The 23,984-nt window shown below is 38.9% G+C and overlaps 1 protein-coding gene across 3 annotated transcripts in view; it reads left to right on the forward strand.

Moving 5' to 3' along the window:
• edil3a (EGF-like repeats and discoidin I-like domains 3a) overlaps positions 1 to 23,984 on the forward strand; it is a 365,883-nt gene that overhangs the window by 116,073 nt on the left and 225,826 nt on the right. The window lies entirely within an intron of this gene.

The raw sequence follows: 23,984 nt of genomic DNA on the forward strand, positions 1-23,984 counted from the left end.
GGCGCCCCGTTAAATATGGGAAAACGGTCAACGCTGGGGGAGGATGAGTACAAAAATACAATCTAGACTGGGCTCCTAAGGGGGTCCAGTCTGGAATGGGAAAAAAACCTCCATAGCAAAGCACATACACATATTAAAACATACATCTCTACACTTGCAACAGAGGGGAGGGAGTGGGAGCTACGGTGGCAGGCTGCAGCTTTTCATGGGCTGCTCAGCCGTCCATCACCCCTAAGGGATTTGCGTCAAGAGCGTTGGATGGGGGTGGGTTATGTGTATGTGGTGTATATTTTTTGTGGATGAATGTGTGTGTGTAAGCCTGCCGCGTGTCTCTGTTCCGCGGCCTTGGTGTTGTGCAGTCGCTAGTCAGTCCAAAGTCAGTCCAAAGTCAACAACAACAAGTGTGTGTCCATAAGAGACAAGTAGGGAGTTGGTTGTGTCTTCGCCTCACTGTCCTACAGGAGAGTCCCGAAGCCAGGCAAACAATCAAAGTTAAAAATGTTTTGTATGCGAGTGGAAATGAAAAATAAAATACAAATAAAATTGAATTGTCTATGACTGGTCCTCAAATCAATACAGTATTTATTGATCGCCTTAGCATAACAGAAAATAAGACAAATACGCCACTCTAATACATACAATTCGCAATCAAACAATATGTTTACTTAATTTAGGCGGAAAGCATCTATAATATGCTTAAAATAAGTTTAAAAAAAGTTATCTTTTAAAATCTGTGATGTAATGAAGCTGTGATATCTGAAGCGCTGTGTCAGACGTTTTGTTAGTTGCATCCAAGATTGTTTTCTGCCAGAAATATAATTTAAAATAATGATTCAAAACAATATTCTCCATTGTGACCAGAAAATGTGTTTGCTATTCAACTCATGCGCTCAAATCCATTTTTATAAGCAGCATGGATTGACTCATTTTTATGGAAGATTTTCACCTCATCCGTCAAACAAATTATGCTTTAGGGGAAGATTTAATTAAATTGATTACGATTGAAGTGCAACTGAAAGTTTGTGGAAATGTTCTCAGGGGAAAAATAATCCTTGGCAAATAGGCTTGGGAAACACTTTGTCCAGAGAAAGTTAGTCGTGGTGCCTAAGGTCTGTTCTCGTTTGTTTAAATCTAACTCTGGGTCACAAAAGTTGTGAAATATAATGGATATTATGCTAATCTCCACCCCAGTCTAGTCATGCCACTGCAGCGGTGACAGCTGTGGCTGGAAGCATTAGGGCCTGCGTCTCTTTCAAAGCACATCAAATAGTGTTCACATCACTCACAAGTCCGTGGTGTAAAATGCCCACAAAATAGAACTGAAGTTTCTGCTGCAGATCTTGTGCTCTCAGTCTAAAGCATCCTTGGACTCAACGGTGACTACATGCTGAGTGAGAACTTGCTTTTAAAGCATTGTGAATGTCATCTAGTACTGTAGCTCTATGTATATTATATATATATATATATATATATATATATATATATATATGTATATATATATATATATATATATATATATATATATATATATGTATATGTATATATATATATATATATATATATATATATATATATATATATATATATATATATATATATATATATATATATATATATATATATATTATTATAGCTTTAGGGACGGCGTGGCGCAATGGGAGAGTGGCCGTGCGCAACCCGAGGGTCCCTGGTTCAAATCCCACCTAGAACCAACCTCGTCACGTCCGTTGTGTCCTGAGCAAGACACGTCACCCTTGCTCCTGATGGGTGCTGGTTGGCGCCTTGCATGGCAGCTCCCTCCATCAGTGTGTGAATGGGTAAATGTGGAAGTAGTGTCAAAGCGCTTTGAGTACCTTGAAGGTAGAAAAGCGCTATACAAGTACAACCCATTTCTCATTTATTTGTATCATTCATCTCAGTGGTTGTCAAATAGGGGTACGCTTACCCCTGGGGGTACTTGAAGGTATGCCAAGAGGTACGTGAGATTTTTTTTTTAATATTCTAAAAATAGCAACAATTCAAAAATCCTTTATAAAAATATTTATTGAATAATATTTCAATAAAATATGAATGTAAGTTCATATACTGTGAAAAAAAATGCAACAATGCAATATTCAGAGTTGACAGCTAGATTTTTTGTGGACATGTTCCATAAATATTGATGTTAAAGATTTCTTTTTTTGTGAAAGAATGTTTAGAGTTAAGTTCATGCATCCAGATGGATCTCTATTACAATCCCCAAAGAGGGCACTTTAAGTTGATGAATACTCTTATGTGTAGAAATCTTTATTTATAATTGAATCACTTGTTTAGTTATTTTTCTATCTTTTTTTTCAAATAGTTCAAGAAAGACCACTACAAATGAGCAATATTTTGCACTGTTATACAATTTAATACATCAGAAACTGATGGCATAGTGCTGTATTTTACCTCTCTATCTCTTTTTTCAATCAAAAATGATTTGCTCTGATTAGGGGGTACTTGAATTAAAAAAACGTTCATGGGGGTACATCACTGAAAAAAGTTGAGAACCATTGATTTATCTCATAGAGAATTCTGTTTATTAGTTTGTTTGATTAATCGAGTAATCGGATATAACACACTTTATAGCTGCAATGCATATTGAAGTATCATAGTTCAAATAAACAACGGTGTTTCTGCTTGCCATAATGTTAATTTTCTTTTTCTAATAAATGCACATCATCAAAATTGAGATTTCACTTTTAATATGTGTTCATTAAAAAAAAAAAAATGAATAACACAGTTATGCTCACGGTGATACAAAAAAAAAAGATCAATTAGAATAATACATATTGTTGTATGTAGAGAACAGGCAAAGTCTTTATAAAGCAAATTATAACCTGCTACCCAAGAATGTACAACACTTTTTCTCAACAAAAGAGGAGAAATATAACCTTAGAGGACAATCTAATTTAAAACATTTGGAAGCTCGTACAAAACTTAAAAACGTTAGCAAATCCATCCATCCATCCATTTTTTACCGCTTATTCCCTTTGGGGGTGGCGGGGGGCGCTGGTTTCTATCTCAGCTACAATCGGGCGGAAGGCGCCGTACACCCTAAATTAAATTATGGAATGGATTAACCAAAGAAATTAAACAAAGCAACAATATGATTCAGTTCAAGAGACTGTTCAAACTACAAGTGTTCACAAAGTACACAGAACAATGTGCTTTGAGTACCTTGAAGGTAGAAAAGCGCTATACAAGTACAACCCATTTATCATTTAACAGTAAATATGATGAACATTTGGCGTGGCGTGGCTCGGTTGGTACAACAGCTGTGCCAGCAACTTAACGGTTGCAGGTTCGATCCCCGCTTCCACCATCCGAGTCACTGCCATTGTCTCTTTGGGCAAGACATTTTACCCACCTGCTCCCAATGCCACCCACACTAGTATAAATGTAACTTTAATAATGGGTTTCACTATGTAAAGCGCTTTGAGTCACTAGAGAAAAATTACTATATAAACATAATTAATTAAGTAACACATTTGGAACCCTTTTTTTTTGGAGATAAAGATTATGTATGTATTTAATATTGGTTTTCTTACTTACTTTCGGGGCGGCATGGTGCGGTTGGGAGAGTGGCCATGCCAGCAAACAAAGGGTTCCTGATTTGATCCCCAGCACCTACCAACCCAGTCACGTCCATTGTGTCCTTGAGCAAGACTCTTCACCCTTGCTCCTGATGGGTTGTGGTTAGCGGTTTGCATGGCAGCTCCCTCCATCAGTGTGTGCATGTGTGTGTGAATTGGTGAATGTGGAAATAGTGTCAAAGCGCTTTGAATAACTTGTGGGTAGAAAAGCGCTATATTAAGTATAACCGATTTACCATTTACTATGGTATATCACTTATTTATTCACTGTTCTGTTACAGAGAACTAGGAAATGGGATAAAATTGCTATGAAAAGGGTTAGGCATACTTGCAACCTTGAGACCTCCGATTTCTGGAGGTGGGGCGTGGGTGGGTCGGGGGCGTGGTTGGGAGTGGGGTGGGGGGTGGTTGTGGGCATGGTTAAGAGGGAAGGAGTATATGTACAGCTGTTGTGTGCGCTGTTGTGCACTGCACTGTGTAAAAGTCATATTCTCACATATGCATGATTGATTGAAACTTTTTTTAGTAAATTGCACAGTTCAGTTCATATTCCGTACAATTGACCACTAAATGGTAACACCCGAATAAGTTTTTCAACTTGTTTAAGTCAGGGTCCACGTTAATCAATTCATGGTACAAATATATACTATCAGCATAATACAGTCATCACACAAGTTAATCATCATAGTATGTACATTGAATTATTTACATTATTTACAATCCGGGGGGTGGGATGAGGAGCTTTGGTTGATATCAGTACTTCAGTCATCAACAATTGCATCAACAGAGAAATGGACAATGAAACAGTGTAGGTCTTACTTAGTAGGATATGTACAGCGAGCAGAGAACATAGTGAGTTCAGATAGCATAAGAACGAGTACGTATATATATTACAAATACATTTGATTATTTACATTAGGTTATTTACAATCCAGGGAGATGGGACGTGAATGGAGGAGGGTATTAGTAAAGGGTTGACATTGCCTGGAGGTGTTGTGGTGCATGTACAGTAGATGGCTGTATTGTGCTATTTAAGAGTGTCACAACATTGCTGTTTACGGCAGACGAACTGCTTTACGGTAGACAAAACCGTGACTGCTGTTGTTGTGTGTTGTTACCGCGCTAGGAGGACGTTAAAGAAACTGCCTAACAAGAAACCCACATAATTAACCAAGAACTCGCCCTCGATCATTCTACAGTTATAACTTCATTGGGCGGACACAGTTTTTATATTGTGAAAACCGGCTATCCAGGAGGGGGCGTGGCCTCCAGCTCCGCCTGAATTTCGGGAGATTTTCGGGAGAAAATTTGTCCCGGGAGGTTTTCGGGAGAGGCGCTGAATTTTGGGAGTCTCCCGGAAAATCCGGGAGGGTTTTTGCAAGTATGGGGTTAGGATTAAATAAGATCAACTGCTTCCTTTTCCTTTTTTGGACGTGCTGTAATGAAACAACTGGAAATATGCAATGCATTACATTGTATCGTATCAAATCATGGCACTAACACACCATCACTCTCATGTCTGCAACATTGCGAAGGCCGTATGGAAACTATGTCCGCATATTAAAAGTTCTGGGCATTCCATGATGTCATGGTTTTATCAATTTTTAGTGGAGATTTTAGTCGAGAAATGATTAATCAAAGCAACATAATATTAATTGAAGCTTTTTTCTAATCGATGAATCAAATTGATCGATTAATCGTTGCAGCCCTAATGTCATCATGAATGGGGTTCACAATGATAATTATGTTGCCAAATGCCATTAAAAGAGAAGAAACTAGAACACAACTCACAAGAGCTATGCAGACATACAGCCTGTTCTCTACAAATATATTCTATAATTACATTTTTAAATGCATAACAAACATGGTGCTGTCAGCTCGTCGAGGCTGCTCCCTCTAAGCAACAACTTAGACACATCACTGAACTGAAAAGGAAATTATCTTTGTTGCAGCATAGTTATTTTCGTACAAGTTACTTTTCAACGTGTGTAAGTAGACTGCAGCAAAAAATACCCTATTGCTTTCACCAACCATTAAATAAAATGTAGTTTCTTCACTCCAATGGAGCTTCCTATTTTACAGGCTAACCGCTGCTCTATTATTGAGCTATAGAGCTGTTAAGGAGAAACAACCTTTTTCACTGACTGCAATAGCCCACCCACTGTTTGCACTCTGTGGCCAGATACATTTACAGGAAGTGAAGGGAATAAATGCTTGGTTGAAAAATTGTATAGTCTACTAAAGAGCTGAAGAAGTGACCACAATCACAGAGCCAGACATTATTGGACACTGTCTCTTTGTGTTTGTGGTCTGACAAGGTCTTAGCTTTGGCAATATGTGCATGTTCCCTTATGACTTTGAAAGCACCGCAGAGTTGGCTTACTGCGAACCATACTTACCGACTTGTCAGGCTGGGGCGGAATTAATATGAACCAAAAATGCATAAAGCCCATTAGTTAAACAGGCAAATATCCACAACCAATTTGATCCCGTGATCGGGACATCTCTATTATTAGGTCTTGTTTCTTGTATCTCTCCGTCTGATAGACAGAGTACTATGTGCTCTTGTGTCAGCCTATTGTGTTTCCCTCTTGTTTTCATGTGTTATTATATTTTTTTGCCTTTTGGTCCGGGACCCTTTGGGACTGTGTGACAAGGGGTGGCACTTTCGTGACTTCTGCTGTGCTTTTTTGTGGACTTCTGGATCTGCCTCCCGGGAGTGTTTTGGCCATGGAGACCAGCTGCTGGGTGTCTGCCACACCAGAGTCGGTTTGGAGGGACCGGAGGAGATGAGGATGAGGGGACAGGGCTGCTGAGCTGGCACTGAGCACCCTGTCTTGGCTGGGTGAGCAGGTGTCGGACACCTCAGTCTCCTTGAACGTATCCTCGCTCATCCATGCGGACTGGACACTGGCTGAGTGTTGGTTGGCGGCTGAGAGTGGAGTGGGCTCTCTTGGTTGCTTTGTTGGGTCTACTCCTGTCTCTGGCCATTCTCCTGCCACCCCAGCGGACGATGGCGTGGAACACCGCAGACGCCACCACAGTGTATATGTTTCTTTTACTTTTTATTCATAGCTGTATGTAGAAGTGACTGGTTGTATCTGCTGCTTTAATGTCTTTAATGTCCTTTGTGTTCTTTGATGTTTGATGTTTACCTCTTACACACATGAGAGGGATGTGTACTATGGCTATGAGTCATTGTTGTTTTTTTCCCTTGGCCTCAGTCTGGACCCCTCTCCAGGGCCCAGGGTTAGACCGATATTTTTATTATATTTTATTTTATTTTAATCTTCTATTTTTTCTCCCATTGTTTACCTGTATCTCACCTTTTTTGTAACGGGCGCTGGAAGCCGGCAGACCCGCCAGCGATCCTGTTCTGTCTCCCTGTAATGTTTGTCTGCTCTTGAATGGGATTGTGCTGAAAATTGCAATTTTCCTGAAGGAACTCTCCTGAAGGAATAAATAAAGTACTATCTAATCTAATCTAATCTAATCTAATCTAATCTAATCTAATCTAATCAATGGTCAGAGGTGGGTCGTAACGCGCTACATTTACTCCGTTACATCTACTTGAGTAACTTTTGTGATAAATTGTACTTCTAAGAGTAGTTTTAATGCAACATAATTTTACTTTTACTTGAGTATATTTATAGAGAAGAAGCTACTTTTACTCTGCTCCATTTATCTACATTCAGCTCGCTACCCGCTACTGTTTTTAATTGATCTGATGATGCACACTTTGTTTTGTTTTGTCAGACAGACCTTCAAAGTAGGATCCATCACATGCCTGCGTTTCACCAATCAAATGCAGTCACTGGTGACGTTTGACTCCGTTTCACCAATCAAATGCCGTCACTGGTGACGTTTGACTCCGTTTCACCAATCAAATGCAGTCACTGGTGACGTTTGACTCCGTTTCACCAATCAAACAGAGCCAGGCGGTGACATGATTAACTGCACATGAGATGGCGTGGCGCAGTGGCAGAGTGGCCATGCGCAACCCGAGGGTCCCTGGTTCAATCCCCACCTAGTACCAACCTCGTCATGTCCGTTGTGCCCTTGCTCCTGATGGGTGCTGGTTAGCGCCGTGCATGGCAGCTCCCTCCATCAGTGTGTGAATGTGTGTGTGAATGGGTAAATGTGGAAGTAGTGTCAAAGCGCTTTGAGTACCTTGAAGGTAGAAAAGCGCTATACAAGTACAACCCATTTATCATTTATTTATTTATAAACTTTATTTATAAATTTCAACATTTACAAACAGTTGAAAATAATAATCAAAGTAAGTACAAAAACAGTACAAAACAGCACCAGGGGGTTGTAAATTCAAATTAACTAAAATAGAATGCAAAAAAATATATATATATGAAATAAACAAAGTGCAAAACCATAGGCTCACTCAATCTCAGTAAATAACTTTAATTTGGAACACAGCATCATCGTTTTCACAGCTTTTTGGTTGTTAGAGGTAGAGTGTTTTCATGTAGAGTTCTAAATATTTTTTAAGGGCACAAAAAACAGGTCGGGTATTGAGAAACTTACATTTATGAATATATAACTTAGCCAATAGTATAATGAGGTTGCAAAGGTAAAATTCATTTTCACTTTTTTTTTCAGTACAGTGTAAAACTAAATACATATTATTTAATGTATATTATTGTTTTAGTTGCTTAAGAGATATTCCCGGCTCTGAATTTGTTCATTGCTATTTTTATGTTTTTGTGCATTACTTGTTGCCGTCATCATTAAACGAACAGGTTACTCATCAGTTACTCAGTAATTGAGTATTTTTTACACAACATACTTTTTACTTTTACTCAAGTAAATATTTGGGTGACTACTCCTTACTTTTACTTGAGTAATACATCTCTAAAGTAACAGTACTCTTACTTGAGTACAATATCTGGCTACTCTACCCACCTCTGTCAATGGTTTGCAGGTCAAAGCAAGTATAAAGTGTTTCAGAGAACTGCTACGGTATCTTTGAGGGTGGATGAATGTCTGAGTGAGTTGGTGACAGCTAAGGTGGGGCTACTGTTTGCAGAACGTAGCAAGTGCAGGGTTACTTGCCACATTCTTCACGAGCATCCACAGTCTTGGCTTTCTACCACAGTCGCTATTTTGTGTGGATGCCTTTTGGCTGTCAGACACTAAAAAAATATGTGCTGATATGTTGCAATGTCTATTCCAGCGGTGCTGCCCATTGCTTCATTCCAGGTAAAGAAAACAGTATTTTGTCTCTGTCAAAGGGGCTATTTGGATAATCAAGAGGAGAAACAAGCTGGAATCAAGGTTTTAAGGACCACTTCTGTTCGAGGGCCTGACATTGATATGTTACTTAGCCTTTTAGAACAGCTTCAGAGGTGAAAACTGCCTCTTGTTTCAACACAAAACCACACTAAATTATATTCACTATTTTCACTGATCTAGGAGTTGCTGGTCCGATTCGAGTTTGCACATTTTCATCTGTCAGACCCGTCAATTTAATAAGTTGATGTTATCAGTTCAACATGTGTCTGCCAGTGCTTGGTTTTGCAAAATCCTACACACACTATAAATTGCTGTGAAAAACATCCTTCTTTCATCTGCCATCTCTGCAAACTGGCATTCAGGACATTTGTTACACAATGTTGCTTTGCTGTAAGAAGAGTTTGTTTCACAACATTTTGAAAAACGTGAAATCCATGGTCTAGTTTGCCGATCTCCTTTCTCAGTCATGGTGTATTTGCTCATTGTACTGGTTCACCTTTTTCAGTGACACTACATAGCAGAGAGTCCTGTCAATGGTTAACATCTTTAAAGCTCCCTTGGAGTCACTTTCCCTTCACTGTGACCTCCTGGTCTCTGCAGGAAGGAAGACCTGCTGGCACAAGGTGACAGCAACATCCGAGAGGCATTTCCAAAGCCAACCTTACAGTTAGTCAAGATTTCAGACTTTCTGGCTGGCATAGCTGATCACTGGGAAAAGTCAATTGCAACTAAACAAAGTTGCATTAAATCAGGACTATCAAATAAGTATTACATTGTTGCGTTTTGCTCCCTAATCCTCCATTTTATTGAAGGTTATTATCGACCTTTAAACAGTGTGATAATGTGGCCAGTATGTGAATAATTAGTTTTTCCCTAAATCATTAATGATACTACCTCTTCTGGTCATTAGACATACAATACATTGAAGGAAAGTTCAAAGACAAGGACAGTAAAGTAATACATTAATAAAGTTTGTCTGAATTTTGTCAGTTCATACTGTTGAACTACCTTAATTCAACAACATCAATATTAAACTTTGCCATACGACTTTCAAACTCTGACCCTGATTAAGATTGTTTTATTCAAAAAGCAGTTGTTGAGTCAGAAAGTCCTGATTTGTCGTGACCCAATGGCATCAAAACAGCGCTGAAATCCTTGCATGTAAAAAAACCACAATCTGCGTGGCATTTCTGTGTTTGCAAGCAGCATCTTCTTGTTTGCACAATAAAGTCCACGTGAGCGTAAAATAACTGGGAGCAAAATTAGTCTGCACAGTTTTATTTAAATGTTAAAACGCATGAGGATCTTGTCAGTGGTCTAATGCCATATTCTCAATTCCATTTCAGATATGAGGTTTTTAATGAGAATACTTCTTAATACTAATTGCATTTTGTAATTTGTTTTCAACACTTGAGGAGTAAATCAATTACTAATTGTTTTTATGGCATGTCTTCACCATAAATAGGTTCAAGTTTGTTGTGTGCAGACAAATTATGTTTTTTGAGTAGTTTACACACCAGAAAGCTGTGGCATCTTTGATGAAGGCTGAAGAGTTATCTGAAACCGTCAGCAGGCAAGAAACATCTCTTATTAAAAAAACTAAAAAAACAAAGCTGTATTCCTCTGCACACAATAATCTTAAACCCATTTGCTTGAGGAGTGCCTCAGCTGTTTTCAGAAATAAACCCCAGACATACTGTACATACTTCTGTTATGTGAAAACTCCTGATAAAATCTTAGGACTGGTTGAACTATTCTGCATTTTACACTGTTGGATCTTAAGAAGGTTTCTTAAGAGATCAACATGCCAAAAAATAAATAAACACATTTAAAAGTGTAAGGGAGACACAATTTGTAGCCGGGAATCATTTATTGAAAACTAAATTTAAATTCAAACAGACTTTTGTCAGCTGATCAAAAATAGGATTACGGCAGAACAACCATTCTGTCTTTGAACATTATGTGTACTATGTATGTGTATATACGTATAATATATAATATTAGCGCTTAGCTGTGTAAACTGTCTGGACTGGAGCCTGGAGTGCCTCAGACTGATAGTCTCTGCAGAGAGTGGTGAGGACGGTAGAAAAGATCACCAGGACTCTTTTTCCTCCTATCTGGGAAATCACAAAAAGCCGCTGCCTGACCAGGGCTCAGAAAATCTGTAGAGACTCCTTCCACCCCCACCAAGTACTGTTTTCACTGCATAATATCATCAAAAGGTTCAGAGAATCTGGAGAAATCAATCTACTTAAGTGCCATGGCTGGAAACCAACATTGAATGACCGTGACCTTTGATCACTGTATCAAAAACCGACATCAATCTCGAAAGGATATCACCACATGGGCTCAGGAACACTTCATAAAACCACTGTCACTAAATACTGTTTGTCGCTACATCTGTTAGTGCAAGTTAAAGCTCTACTATGCAAAGCGAAAGCCATTTATCAACAACCGCCGGCTTCTCTGGTCCCGAGATAATCTAAGATGGACTGATGCAAAGTGGAAAATTGTTCTCTGGTCTGACGAGTTCACATTTAAAATTGTTTTTGGAAACTGTGGACGTGGTGTCCTCTGGAACAAAGAGGAAAATAACCCTCTGGATTGTTCTAGGCACAAAGTTCAAAAGCCAGTATCTGTGAAGGTATGGGGGTGTATTTTCGCCCAAGGCATGACCTACACATCTGTGAAGGCACCATTAATGCTAATGGGTACATACAGGTCTTGGAGCCGCATATGATGCCATCCAAGCAACGTTATCATGGATGCTCCTGCCTATTTCAGAAAGACAATGCCAGGCCACGTGTTACAACAGCGTGGCTTCATAAAAAAGAGTGCGGGTACTTTCCTGGGCTGCCTGCAGTTCAGACCTGTCTCCCATCGAAAATGTGTGGCGCATTATGAAGCCTAAAATACGACTGCGGAGACCCCGGACTGTTGAACGACTAAAGCTCTACATAAAACAAGAATGGTAAAGAATTCCACTTTCAAAAGCTTCAACAATTAGTTTCCTCAGTTCCCAAATGTTGATTGAATGTTGTTAAAAGAAAAGGTGATGTAACACAGTGGTGAACATGCCCTTTCCCAACTACTTTGGCACGTGTTTTAGCCATGAAATTCTAAGTTAATTATTATTTGCAAAAAAAAAAATTAAGTTTATGAGTTTGAACATCTAAAATCTTGTCTTTGCAGTCTATTCAATTGAATATACGTTGAAAAGGATTTGCAAATCATTGTATTCCGTTTTTATTTACATATAACACAATTTCCCAACTCATATGGAAACGGGGTTTGTAAAAGTGCAATATATTTATCTCTACAATAATCTATTTATTCACATCTGCACCTTATTGCTCTTTTATCCTGCACTACAACGAGCTAATGCAACAAAATGTTGTTCTTATCCGTACTCCATCCATCCATTTACTACCGCTTATTCCCTTTGGGGTCGCGGGGGGCGCTGGTGCATATTTCAGCTACAATTGGGAGGAAGGCGTTGTACACCCTGGACAAGTCGCCACCTCATTGCAGAGCCAACACAGATAGACAGACAACATTCACACTCACATTCACACACTAGGGCCAATTTAGTGTTGCCAATCAACCTATCCCCAGGTGCATGTCTTTGGAAGTGGGAGGAAGCCGGAGTACCCGGAGGGAACCCTTGCAGTCACGGGGAGAACATGCAAACTCCACACAGAAAGACCCCGAGCCCGGGATTGAACCCAGGACTACTTAGGACCTTCGTATTGTGAGGCAGACGCACTAACTCCTCTACCACTGTGCTGCTTTCTTATCTGTACTGTAAAGTTCAAATTTGAATGACAATAAAAGGAAGGCTAAGTCTAATGTCTATGTCTAAGTCTAATAAGCAAGGCCTTCCATAACAACCATTTAGCCATGCTGAGGTTGGTGCTCAGTAAGATCGTTTAGAAATTTTAATAGATCATGGCACTGAGCCCGAGGATTCCATTGGCTGTCTGTCAAGACAGGTATGGGCGCAGCTAGCGCTGGGGATGGGCTTGGAGATGGGTCGGTATACAGAACTGTTCGCCCCCACATTTCAACAATGTCGGTAAAACAGAGGATTAATGTTCCATTATTTTGAGTAATTAACAGTGTCTGCCGTCTCGATTTTTTCCAAATAGGGAAACATTGACAATAAGAATATCTGAAGAGTTTTGAGGTCTTATACGTGTGCCTGCTACGTGAATGGTGCGTTAAAGGTGTACACATATGTTAACATTTTAATCGTGGTCCTAAACAGGAAATGGTAGCGGCACCTGCAGCAGTGATCAAACCTTTGTCTACTGTGACAGAGCGGCGGTTGAAGAAACAAACTAACATCAAAGCATGTCTTTTTTCGAAAAGCAAAACAGTGTAAGATAACCTTCAGTATGTCTGTTGCCTGTTGACAATGTTAGACCCCAGCTAGGAGATGTCGAGTTGTAGCATTTGTTGCATAAGTTCCCATATTCTTCCAGTCTCTGGACAGTCATTGCAGAACACATATTTGTGTGCTACTCGTTCGCAGTTGATGAACTACTTTTTAATTATTTGGGCTTTTAGTATTGAAATACTTGGATTTTTTTTGCATCCATGTGCATTCAAGTACATGGATGTGAACATTATAATTGGGGTCCTTTAGATGTACTACTAGATGCAATTAAATTGGTCTTGACCGGGTGACAAGGCTAAATTCATTGGCGGAATGTAAAGCTTGTGAACCTAGAACGATCCATAAATTAGCCTAAGCATTGTACGAAGAGCAGGGTCCAAAGCATGGGGGAAAAAAATAATTGACTTATAGTCCAGAAATTACAATATTATAAAATGTTTAACCAAAACATTTTTGATTAAGAAATAATTTACTGACAGCTCCCTCATGGGACAATCCTTGAACTTAATACAAGCCGTTGCTGGTGCTCACTGCAACCTCGCCCTCATCAGACGGCATCAGTTCAAAAACAGCTTCAGGCCATGTCTCTTTTAACAGCAGAACATTGCCCAGTTGGTCTTTGCAAGGAAGCACTATCAATGGAAAATAAGTTTTACTGTCTGACTAAGAAAATATAACTTGACGGCGTCCGACGTTACTGGCATGACCATTCGGTCTCATTTGAGACATTCTCTATGCCACACAGTGAAGGGAGCGCCGTCACAATCAGAGGTGCTTTTTCTGTCAATGGAACAATGGAGCTTGTGGTTAAACGGCGGCTGGCTATGGGGTGATGTTGCAGAGTGCGTCCCTGGTGACTGAATACCCCCGTTTGTGCAGTAATGACTTGGTTTTTTCAACAGGCAGCAGTTCACAATGGTTGCCTGACAAAGGACTCCTTTCAGGAGAATAAAACCACTCTTTTGCACCATTGGCATCAAATCCTAAAGTTAATAATGTATATCAGTTTGAACATCAAATATGTTGTCTTTGTAGCATATTCAACTGAATGTGGGTTGAAAATGATTTGCAAATCATTGTTTCCATTTATATTTACATCTAACACAATTTCCCAACTCATATGGAAACGGGGTTTGTACTTTTTGTCAATATATTTCTTAATATCCCCCTGCAATTTTTCCTCAAATTTAAATACAATTAAATACACTTAGATTGATCCGACACACGGTACCTTGTATTGTAAGTTTAAAATAATAAAGTAAGATAAAAATATTATAATATTATATTCCAAGTTCGCATTTAAGTCATCTAGCGATTAGCACTTTCTATACCAACTACTGCTTTGCGTACGAGTTTTCAGCTACCTAATAGTGCACCAGTTGCAAGCTATCAATTGGTACTTTATTTGCAAACTATGTACTGTGTTATTTGATATCTTACATTCTTTATATCTTAATATTGCACGATAAAAAACGCTCTTAAGGACCAGTTTAGTTTAAAACACAATTAAAATGTTGTACATGGTACATAAGTAGCCAGCTTTTTCTTTGTTTGAGGGTCCCTGGACTGTAAAACATTAAAGGCCTACTGAAACCCACTACTACTGACCACGCAGTCTGATAGTTTATATATCAATGATGAAATATTAACATTGCAACACATGCCAATACGGCCTTTTTAGTTTATTAAATTGCAATTTTAAATTTCCCGCGAAGTGTCGTGTTGAAAACGTCACGGTATGATGACTCGTGTGTTTGACGTCACTGGTTAGAGCGGACATTATTTTCCAGCCCGATCCAAGCTATAGGTAGTCTGCTTTAATCGCATAATTACACAGTATTCTGGAATCTGTGTTGCTGAATCTTTTGCAATTTGTCTAATTAATAATGGAGAAGTCAAAGTAGAAAGATGGAGGTGGGAAACTTTTAGCCTTTAGCCACAAAAACACAACCGGCGTTTCCTTGTTTGAAATTCCCGAAGATGAAGCTTTACTATGGATCAGAGCGGTCAAGCGAACATGGATCCCGACTACATGTCAACCGGCAGTTTTCGGTGAGAAAATTGTGTTAAGAAGTCGCCTCTTACCGCACACATTAGCGGAGCTTGCGTCCTCCTGCAGCTGCCGTGACTGCCATTAGAGACTCTGGCGTCAACACACCCGTGGCCACACCCCTCCAACTTCAGGTACTATTTAATCTCACTAAAACACTAGCAACACAATAGCAGATAAAGGATTTTCCAGACTTATCCTAGTAAATGTGTCTAAAAACATCTGAATCGTTCACACTGCCCTCGCCTTTTTAAAAAAAAAATTCTAGTCCTTCACTCTAAATTTCCTCATCCACAAATCTTTCATCCTCGCTCAAATTAATGGGGAAATTGTCGCTTTCTCGTTCCGAATAGCTCTAGCTGCTGCTGGCTATGATTGAAAACAATGTGAGGTTGTGAGGAGCTTTACAACCTGTGACATCACGCGCACATCGTCTGCAAGGCTTTTTTATTAGTAACCAAAAGTTGCGAACTTTATCGTGGATGTTCTCTACTAAATCCTTTCAGCAAAAATATGGCAATATCGCGAAATAATCAAGTAGGACACATAGAACGGACCTGCTATCCCCGTTTAAATAAGAAAATCTCATTTCAGTAGGCCTTTAAAAACCCCTAGTCTAGATAACATGCATGGGATATGCATATTATGTATGGCTGCAAACGGTTCAATTTGGGGTTGGTCTATTTAAATGCAGACATCCCTGTACATTGTCGAAATATTCAGAAAAAGAACATTTGATTTAGACACAGTCTAGGGTTGTATGGCATACCGGTATTAGTATAGTACCGCAATACTAATGAATAATTTTCGGTACTGTACCGCCCAGGGCCTGAAGTTAACTTTTTTGGCCACCAGCCACTGTGGCAGGTGGATTTTGAAATCCACCTGCCACAGTGGTTTTTTATCAGCCAAAATTTTCTGTGCCTAAAATAAAGGTGAACGACTCAGAAAATGCATAAGAATGGTTCTTGAACTTGTACAGAATACACATCAAAGTGCTGTCGAGTTATTAACCAACTTAATCTCATTAATGACTAGACCTAAATGGAATTTACTCGCACATCGACACGTAGTCAGAGAAGGGTCTCATCTTCTTTCCAATTGCGTTTACGTTCCGAAACAGGAGCTTCATCCTCTCCAACTGCACTGTTTTCATTGAGGTCAGTGCCTTGACCGCAGCTGTCAGCTCTCGGGGAGCTGTCATCCCCACTTTACAGTTGATCGTTTGCAAGTGGCTTTTTGAGCACTCGTGGTCCTTAATTGCCTCTAACTTTAAGTTTTTTGTCCCGATTACAAATGGATTTGATTTCGCTTTCTCCGAGTCATACATACGGCAATCCTGACAGTACATTTCTTCTGTTGTGACGTCGTAGACCAGCCAGTCGTGAACCCTGCCATCCCCGCTTATTTTCCACTTCGTATTAAAACGTCTTTTTTTTTTTTTTTTTTTTTAAATCGTCCTCCTTTTGTTGGCCTGTTAAAGCCAGCGCCGGCCTCTTCACGCCAGCGATGTTTTAAAATCCAAGAAAATGGCGCGGGGGCTTGCTTAGAACACACAACACACATAGGCTACCTGATTGGTCAACAACATACAACAAATGCTGAGTGTTGTGTTGTCTAATTGGCTACCCGCCGTTGTGGCAGGTAGATTGACAGTTTCATCCGCCAATCACAAAAGTTACCCGCATTTGGTGTGTGGGCGGGTGCCAATTTAATGCCCTGATACCGCCTCTGAAAAGTACCGGTCCGCCAATGCCCTGCGCGCCGTCATCGTCACGTTGTGTTATTGCTGGTTTACAAGCATGCTGCGCAGCTTACAATCATGGAGTACTTACACAAACACTGTGTAGACAGGAAAGGGAGAACAGAAACATTTTAATAGAAATGTAGATGAATATGTTAAAGGAGAAAGTAAGCAGATATTAACAGTAAATGAACACATAGATTATTAATTAATTTTCTACCACTTGTCCTTAATAATTTTAACAAAATAGTATAATGATAAATGTCACAATATGTTACTGCATACGTCAGCAGACTACATTAGGAGCCTTTATTTGCTTATTTACTAATAAAAGACAAGCTGTCTTGTATGCTCACTATTTTATTTTAGGAACAAACTTGCAATACAAAACATATGTTTAATGTACTCTAAGATTTTTTGTTAAAATAAAGCCAATAATGCAATTTTTTGTGGTCCCTTTATTTTGAAGAGTATCAAAAAGTACAGAAAAGTATCAACATAATTTTGGTACCGGTACCAAAATATTGGTATCGGGACAACACTAACACAATCAAATATTTACTTCATAGCACATCTCACTGCATATTGCACATCAGTTTTGTGCGCATTCCCCAGTTAGATAAAAATAATACTTTATATATATATGGGGTAAGCCTAAGACATCTTAATCGAAAACGACATTGAATCCCTCACTTAATCATAGTTCTTTATTCTTGCCATATTTCAACTGGTCTTTAGAGTTTCATCTAATTTTAAACACAAATACAAGAAGTGAACCCATTTTTCTATATATTAAAGGAGAATCTTACTAACAAGGACAACCACAAAAAATTACATCGTTTCCAGATCATTGATCCTGTCTTTGCTCTTAAAGGACAAAAATGCAAAAATTCAAGCTTATGTCATACAATTATTGCTAAAATTGCACCTCAGAGAGCAATGGATCCCAGTGATGGTTTTAATCAGTATTCCTCTCATGTGCCAACGTATTCTGTAGGTTTAAAATGGAACTGAAGGCTTTCCCCTGGGTGTCCTTCTTCGTCTGTGCTGCTATTTACATTCTGCCCATTTTTTTGTTCATTGAGAACCTTTGTCTTTATGCCCCTGACATTAGTAATGTTATTCCTTCCGGATACACAGACCTCTCTGCACAGCACTCCCTAAGATACCTTTCAAGGGCTCCTGGAGTGTTGCTGCAAAAGACTCCTCTGTTGGCTAATCCCACTTCAAAAAGTCCTTGGAATAATCCTGCAGCCATATTTTAATGCATCATCACATCCTTAGAAACACACTAAAGTAAAACACACCTCAAAGGCCTACTGAAATGAGATTTTCTTATTTAAATGGGGATAGCAGGTCCATTCTATGTGTTATACTTGATCATTTCGCGATATTGCCATTGCCTCTACCGGAAGTGGCAGACGATGACGTCACACGTTTGATGGCTCCTCACATATTCACATTGTTTTTAATGGGAGCATCCAACAAAAAGTGCTATTCGGACCGAGAAAACGACAATTTCCCCATTAATTTGAGCGAGGATGGAAGATTCGTGTTTAAGGATATTGATAGCGACGGACTAGGAAATAAAAAAAAACAAGTTAAAAAATAAAAATAAAACGCGATTGCATTGGGACAGATTCCGATGTTTTTAGACACATTTAGTAGGATTATTCTGGGAAATCCCTTATCTTTCTATTGTGTTGCTAGTGTTTTAGTGAGTTTAACAGTACCTGATAGTCGAGGTGTGTACGTCCACGGCCAGGTGTTGACGCGCAGTGTCTCAGGGAGTCGACGGCAGCTATGGGCGGCACAAGCTCAGCTTTTCTCCGGTAAGAACTGACTTTTTAACCACAATTTTCTCACCGAAACCTGCTGGTTGACATGTGGTAGGGATCCATGTTGGCTTGACTTCGCTCTGATCCATAGGAAAGTTTCACCTCCAGGAATTTTAAACAAGGAATCACCGTGTGTTTGTGTGGCTAAAGGCTAAAGGTCCCCAACTCCATCTTTCTACTGTGACTTCTCCAATATTAATTAAACAAATTGCAAAAGATTCAGCAACACAGATCTCCAAAATACTGTGTAATTATGCCGTTAAAGCAGACGACTTTTAGCTGTGTGTGTGCGCAGTGCTCATACTTCCTAAATACCTGTGACGTCTTGCGTACACGTCATCATTACACAACGTTTTCAAGACGAAACTCCCGGGAAATTTAAAACTGCAATTTAGTAAACTAAAAAGGCCGTATTGGCATGTGTTGCAATGTTAATATTTTATCATTGATATATAAACTATCAGACTGAGTGGTGGGTAGTAGTGGGTTTCAGTAGGCCTTTAATAACATTTTGTGTAGTCTGCCACAAAGACCGGACTATATGTGGAGTGAATTTGATTACACAACAAACACAAACAGCTCTTACGCTATTTGGCTTGAAAACATCTATTTAAAACACACCTTAATTAATTTTTTCACATACCTATATTAACATACTTAGATTGTGGGATTGGAAACCAGGTCCCTGAAGTATCATCCGAGCAAGATTTTCACACATTCTCTTTCCTATGGGGATCATAGCGCTGCTCTTAATGTTCAATTCACATGCGAACAAGAGAACGCAAAATAGAAGGGATCTGTTTACGCCCAGAAGCAGACATTTTAACAATACAGAAACTGAAATAAATCCATTAAAAAAACCTACCTGTTTTAATAAGTCGAAGAATGTTCTGTAGGATGAGTTTCGATATGTGACGCGGTTGGAAGAAACCCATCAAACAGCCGTATTTTTACACCAGAATTTGTTTTTGTACCTAAAATGGAATTGAAACAGAGTGAATATAACACGTGTGTTTTGTCAGGTGTATTTAATATTAAGTAAATATATTTCAATGAGAAAATATACTACCATCATAAATCGTGGTCTGGCTGTTAAAACCTTGACTTAGACTTAAACTTAGACTTCCTTTATTGTCATTCAAATTTGAACTTTACAGTACAGATAAGACTGAAATGTCGTTGCATTAGCTTGTTGTAGCGCAGGATAAATGAGCAATAAGGTGCAGATATAAATAAATAGATTCCTGTACAGATAAATATATTGCACTTTTGCATATCCATCCACGTTTATGGATGTATATTATATTGTCTTTATATACCAGCGAGTAAATCCGTTTTGGGGGGGGAATTGAGGGAATTATTTTGATGCGTTCAAGAGTCTTATGGCCTCAGGGCCTCCAGAGTCCAGCAGTGAAAACAGTCCTTGGTGGGGGTGGGAGGAGTCTCTGCAGATTTTCTGAGCCCTGGTCAGGCAGCAGCTTTTTGGCATTTCCAGGATGGGAAAATATGTGTAAGCTCCAGCGACACCCCGCGACCCCAGAAGGTACAAGCGATGAAAAATGTACATATGTATATATATATATATATATATATATATATACAGTGGGGCAAAAAAGTATTTAGTCAGCCACCGATTGTGCAAGTTCTCCCACTTAAAATGTTGACAGAGGTCTGTAATTTTCAACATAGGTACACTTCAACTGCGAGGGACAGAATGTGGAAAAAAAATCCAGGAATTTACATTGTAGGAATTTTAAAGAATGTATTTGTCGTCCAAACACGACAAGTTGAGTTTATACCTAAATGGATACGTGGATGATATAGCAGAGGATTGGGAGAATGTCATGTGGTCAGATGAAACCAAAATAAAACTTTTTGGTATAAACTCAACTCGCGTTTGAAGGAAAAAAAATACTGAGTTGCATCCCAAGAACACCACACCTACTGTGAAGCGTGGGGGTGGAAACATCATGCTTTGGGGCTATTTTTTTTGGACGCTTGATCCGTGTTAAGGAAAGAATGAATGGGGCCATGTATCGTGAGATTTTAAGCCAAAACCTCCTTCCATCAGTGAGAGCTTTGAATGGTTGACTAAATACTTATTTTCCACCATAATTTACAAATAAATTCTTTAAAACTACTACAATGTGAATTCCTGGATTTTTTTTTCCGCATTATGTCTCTCACAGTTTGAAGTTTACCTATGATGAAAATTACAGACCTCTGTCATCATTTTAAGTGGGAGAACTTGCACAATCGGTGACTGACTAAATACGTTTTTGCCTCACTGTGTATATATATACATATATATATATATATATATATATATCTATATATCTATATATATATATATATATATATATATATATATATAGATATATATATATAGATATATATATATATATGTATATATATATGTATGTATACATATAAATATATGTATACATATATACATATATATATATGTATACATACATATATATACATATATATATATGTATATATGTATACATATATTTATATGTATACATACATATATATACATATATATATATATATATATATATATATATATATATATATATATATATATATATATATATATATATATATATATATATATATACATACATACATACATACAGCCCAGCTGCTCAGTAGTTTCACCTCTAATCAACATCTTTATCCAAACAAAGAAGAAGAAGAATGATACAAACATCTACAAGCAACATCGTTAATTAAACTTTATTCAGTAAGAATTAACCAAATTGGCCCTTTTTTGTAAATGTGTGTCATGATCCGTGGTCTGGATCATGTTTAGTTTAGTTATGTTCTGTTAGTTTTGGACTTCTTTAGTTCCTGGTTGCACTTCCTTGTTTGTTTTGTCACTACAGTTACTTATGATTTTCACCTGCCTCTGTTTTTTGGGACACACCTTTGTCCAATCAAGAGACATTATTTAAGCCTGCCTTTTTGATCACTCGTCCTGGCTTCCTTGTTTTCGGTATGCAACTATCACGTTGGTTTATTCCTGTTCTTGATTCCTTTTCTGATTCCTGTGCTAAATTGTCGCTTTAGCTTCCCATGCGTCCGGCACGCTTTTTCTTTTGTTTTTCTGTCTGTTTGGTACGGTATATTATTTATTAAATCATATCCTACCTTTACGTTTTCGTCCGGAGTGTCCCTGTTGCTTTGGAGGAACGATCCCGGATGAAGATGCGACCTCCACGTGATAATGTGAGTGTGAATGTTGTCTGTCTACCTGTGTTGGCCCTGTGATGAGGTGGCGACTTGTCCAGGGAGTACAACGCCTACCGCCCAAATGCAGCTGAGATAGGCTCCAGCACCCCCCGCAACCACATGAGGGACAAGCGGTAAAAAATGGGTGGATAGATGGAAATGCCTGCACACAACCATTTAGACATCCTATGCCTTAGCCTCAAGCCTTATTTTCACATTGCACAGTTCAGGCTAGGTTATACAGATGAGGCTGATGACGTATGAAGGAGTTCTTTAGTATATTTCTACACTGATACCATGTAAATAAACAGACACTATTGTCATTATCCTTCATGATTATTTTGGTTGTGTTTCTACTTCCTGTGCTCTCTGCTTTCTCCTGTTCACCACTCTTATTTAGTTTTTCTTATCATATGACTGCACTTTCTGCCTCCCTCACCTGTCTCGGATTAGCAGTCTCGACGCACCTGTTAGGTGTTGCCAATCAGGCTTCTTTGTAAGCCAGTCCACCCTGCACATGGGGTAGATCTTTTTACTTAATAGTCTGCCAATTTGTGTTCCCTGTTTCCTGTTACAATTGAACTTGGTTTAACCTGCATTCCGCCTACCATGCTGTCCATCCTTGGGGTCACGCCTCAATAAACGCTTACCAGACTGTGACGTTAGATCACAATTCTTTTACTGAAGCTTAAATAATGAAATAACATATAAAACAATATGATTTGAAAACTAGATATTCCGGATTTTACATCAAACTCCAGGCTTTGTTCCACAGTGTGTAAATGTCAGCATTTATCCAAGGGCGACAACATAAACGCATCAGATTTAGCGTTAGCCGGTTAGTATTAGCATTTGGTGTCCTCGTGTTGAGACGGATAGCTACACAAATGAAGGAAAGTGAATTATATTTCTATAGCTCTATTTCTCTAGAGACTCTAAGTCCTTTACACATTGAAACCCATTATCTACACCTAAACCAGTGTGGGTGGCACTGGGAGAAAGGAGGGTAAAGTGTCTTGCCCAAGGACACAACAGCATTGACTAGAATGGCAGAAGCTGGAATCGAACCTGGAACCCTCAAGTTGTTGGCACGGCCACTCTACCAGGCAGTGGTCCAATAAGCAGCTGGCCTCGTTGCTTTGAAATACGTTATATTCCTGTGTAAATATGTTTCGTTTCTTGAAATAAAGTTTCAATACATAGCATTAAACTGCCTACTACTGTAAATTCTGGACTATGAACTGCTACCTTTTTCCTGTGCTTTGAAACCCGTGGCTTATAAAACCTGTGGCTTATAAAACCGTGCCGTTAATTTTGGGGGTTTTGTCTTCGCTGATGGCCATAAGGCAAATAGTTGTCATAAAATAAATGCAATACTGTTGTTTGTGCTATGGCGTCATCTTTTTGATGAGTTTACACACTGCCTATGGTGTTTCCTGCTGTCTAAAGCTTTGAACCGCAAGTAGAAGTGCCGTCCAGTCTTCCATAGTGCTACTGATATAGATTCTTGATTCATTTACTCCAATCAATGGTTTGTACGTTTTGCAATATATCTAAAACCATTCTTACTTACCAAACCGTTGCATGTGTGATGTCTGTATGTGTGTTTTCATGCTTATCTGAGGGATATGTAATGGCGCTAGCATCATTAACATTCGCTACTATGCCAAAACAAGTGTTTACAGTGTCAGTTTTAGTATTCTTACATTCCAATGGCATTCTGTTTGTCCAGTTTCACAAATTCCTCAGTATTTTTGCCAAAACGTCGCTGAGGAGTTATTGAGCCTATTTATCTGATTACTGCAGCTATTGGGTCCATGACGATGACGTCTGTTTTGTCGGATCAGCC

The sequence above is a fragment of the Nerophis ophidion genome, linkage group LG07 (assembly GCF_033978795.1).
Source record: "Nerophis ophidion isolate RoL-2023_Sa linkage group LG07, RoL_Noph_v1.0, whole genome shotgun sequence".
Classification (NCBI taxonomy): domain Eukaryota; kingdom Metazoa; phylum Chordata; class Actinopteri; order Syngnathiformes; family Syngnathidae; genus Nerophis; species Nerophis ophidion.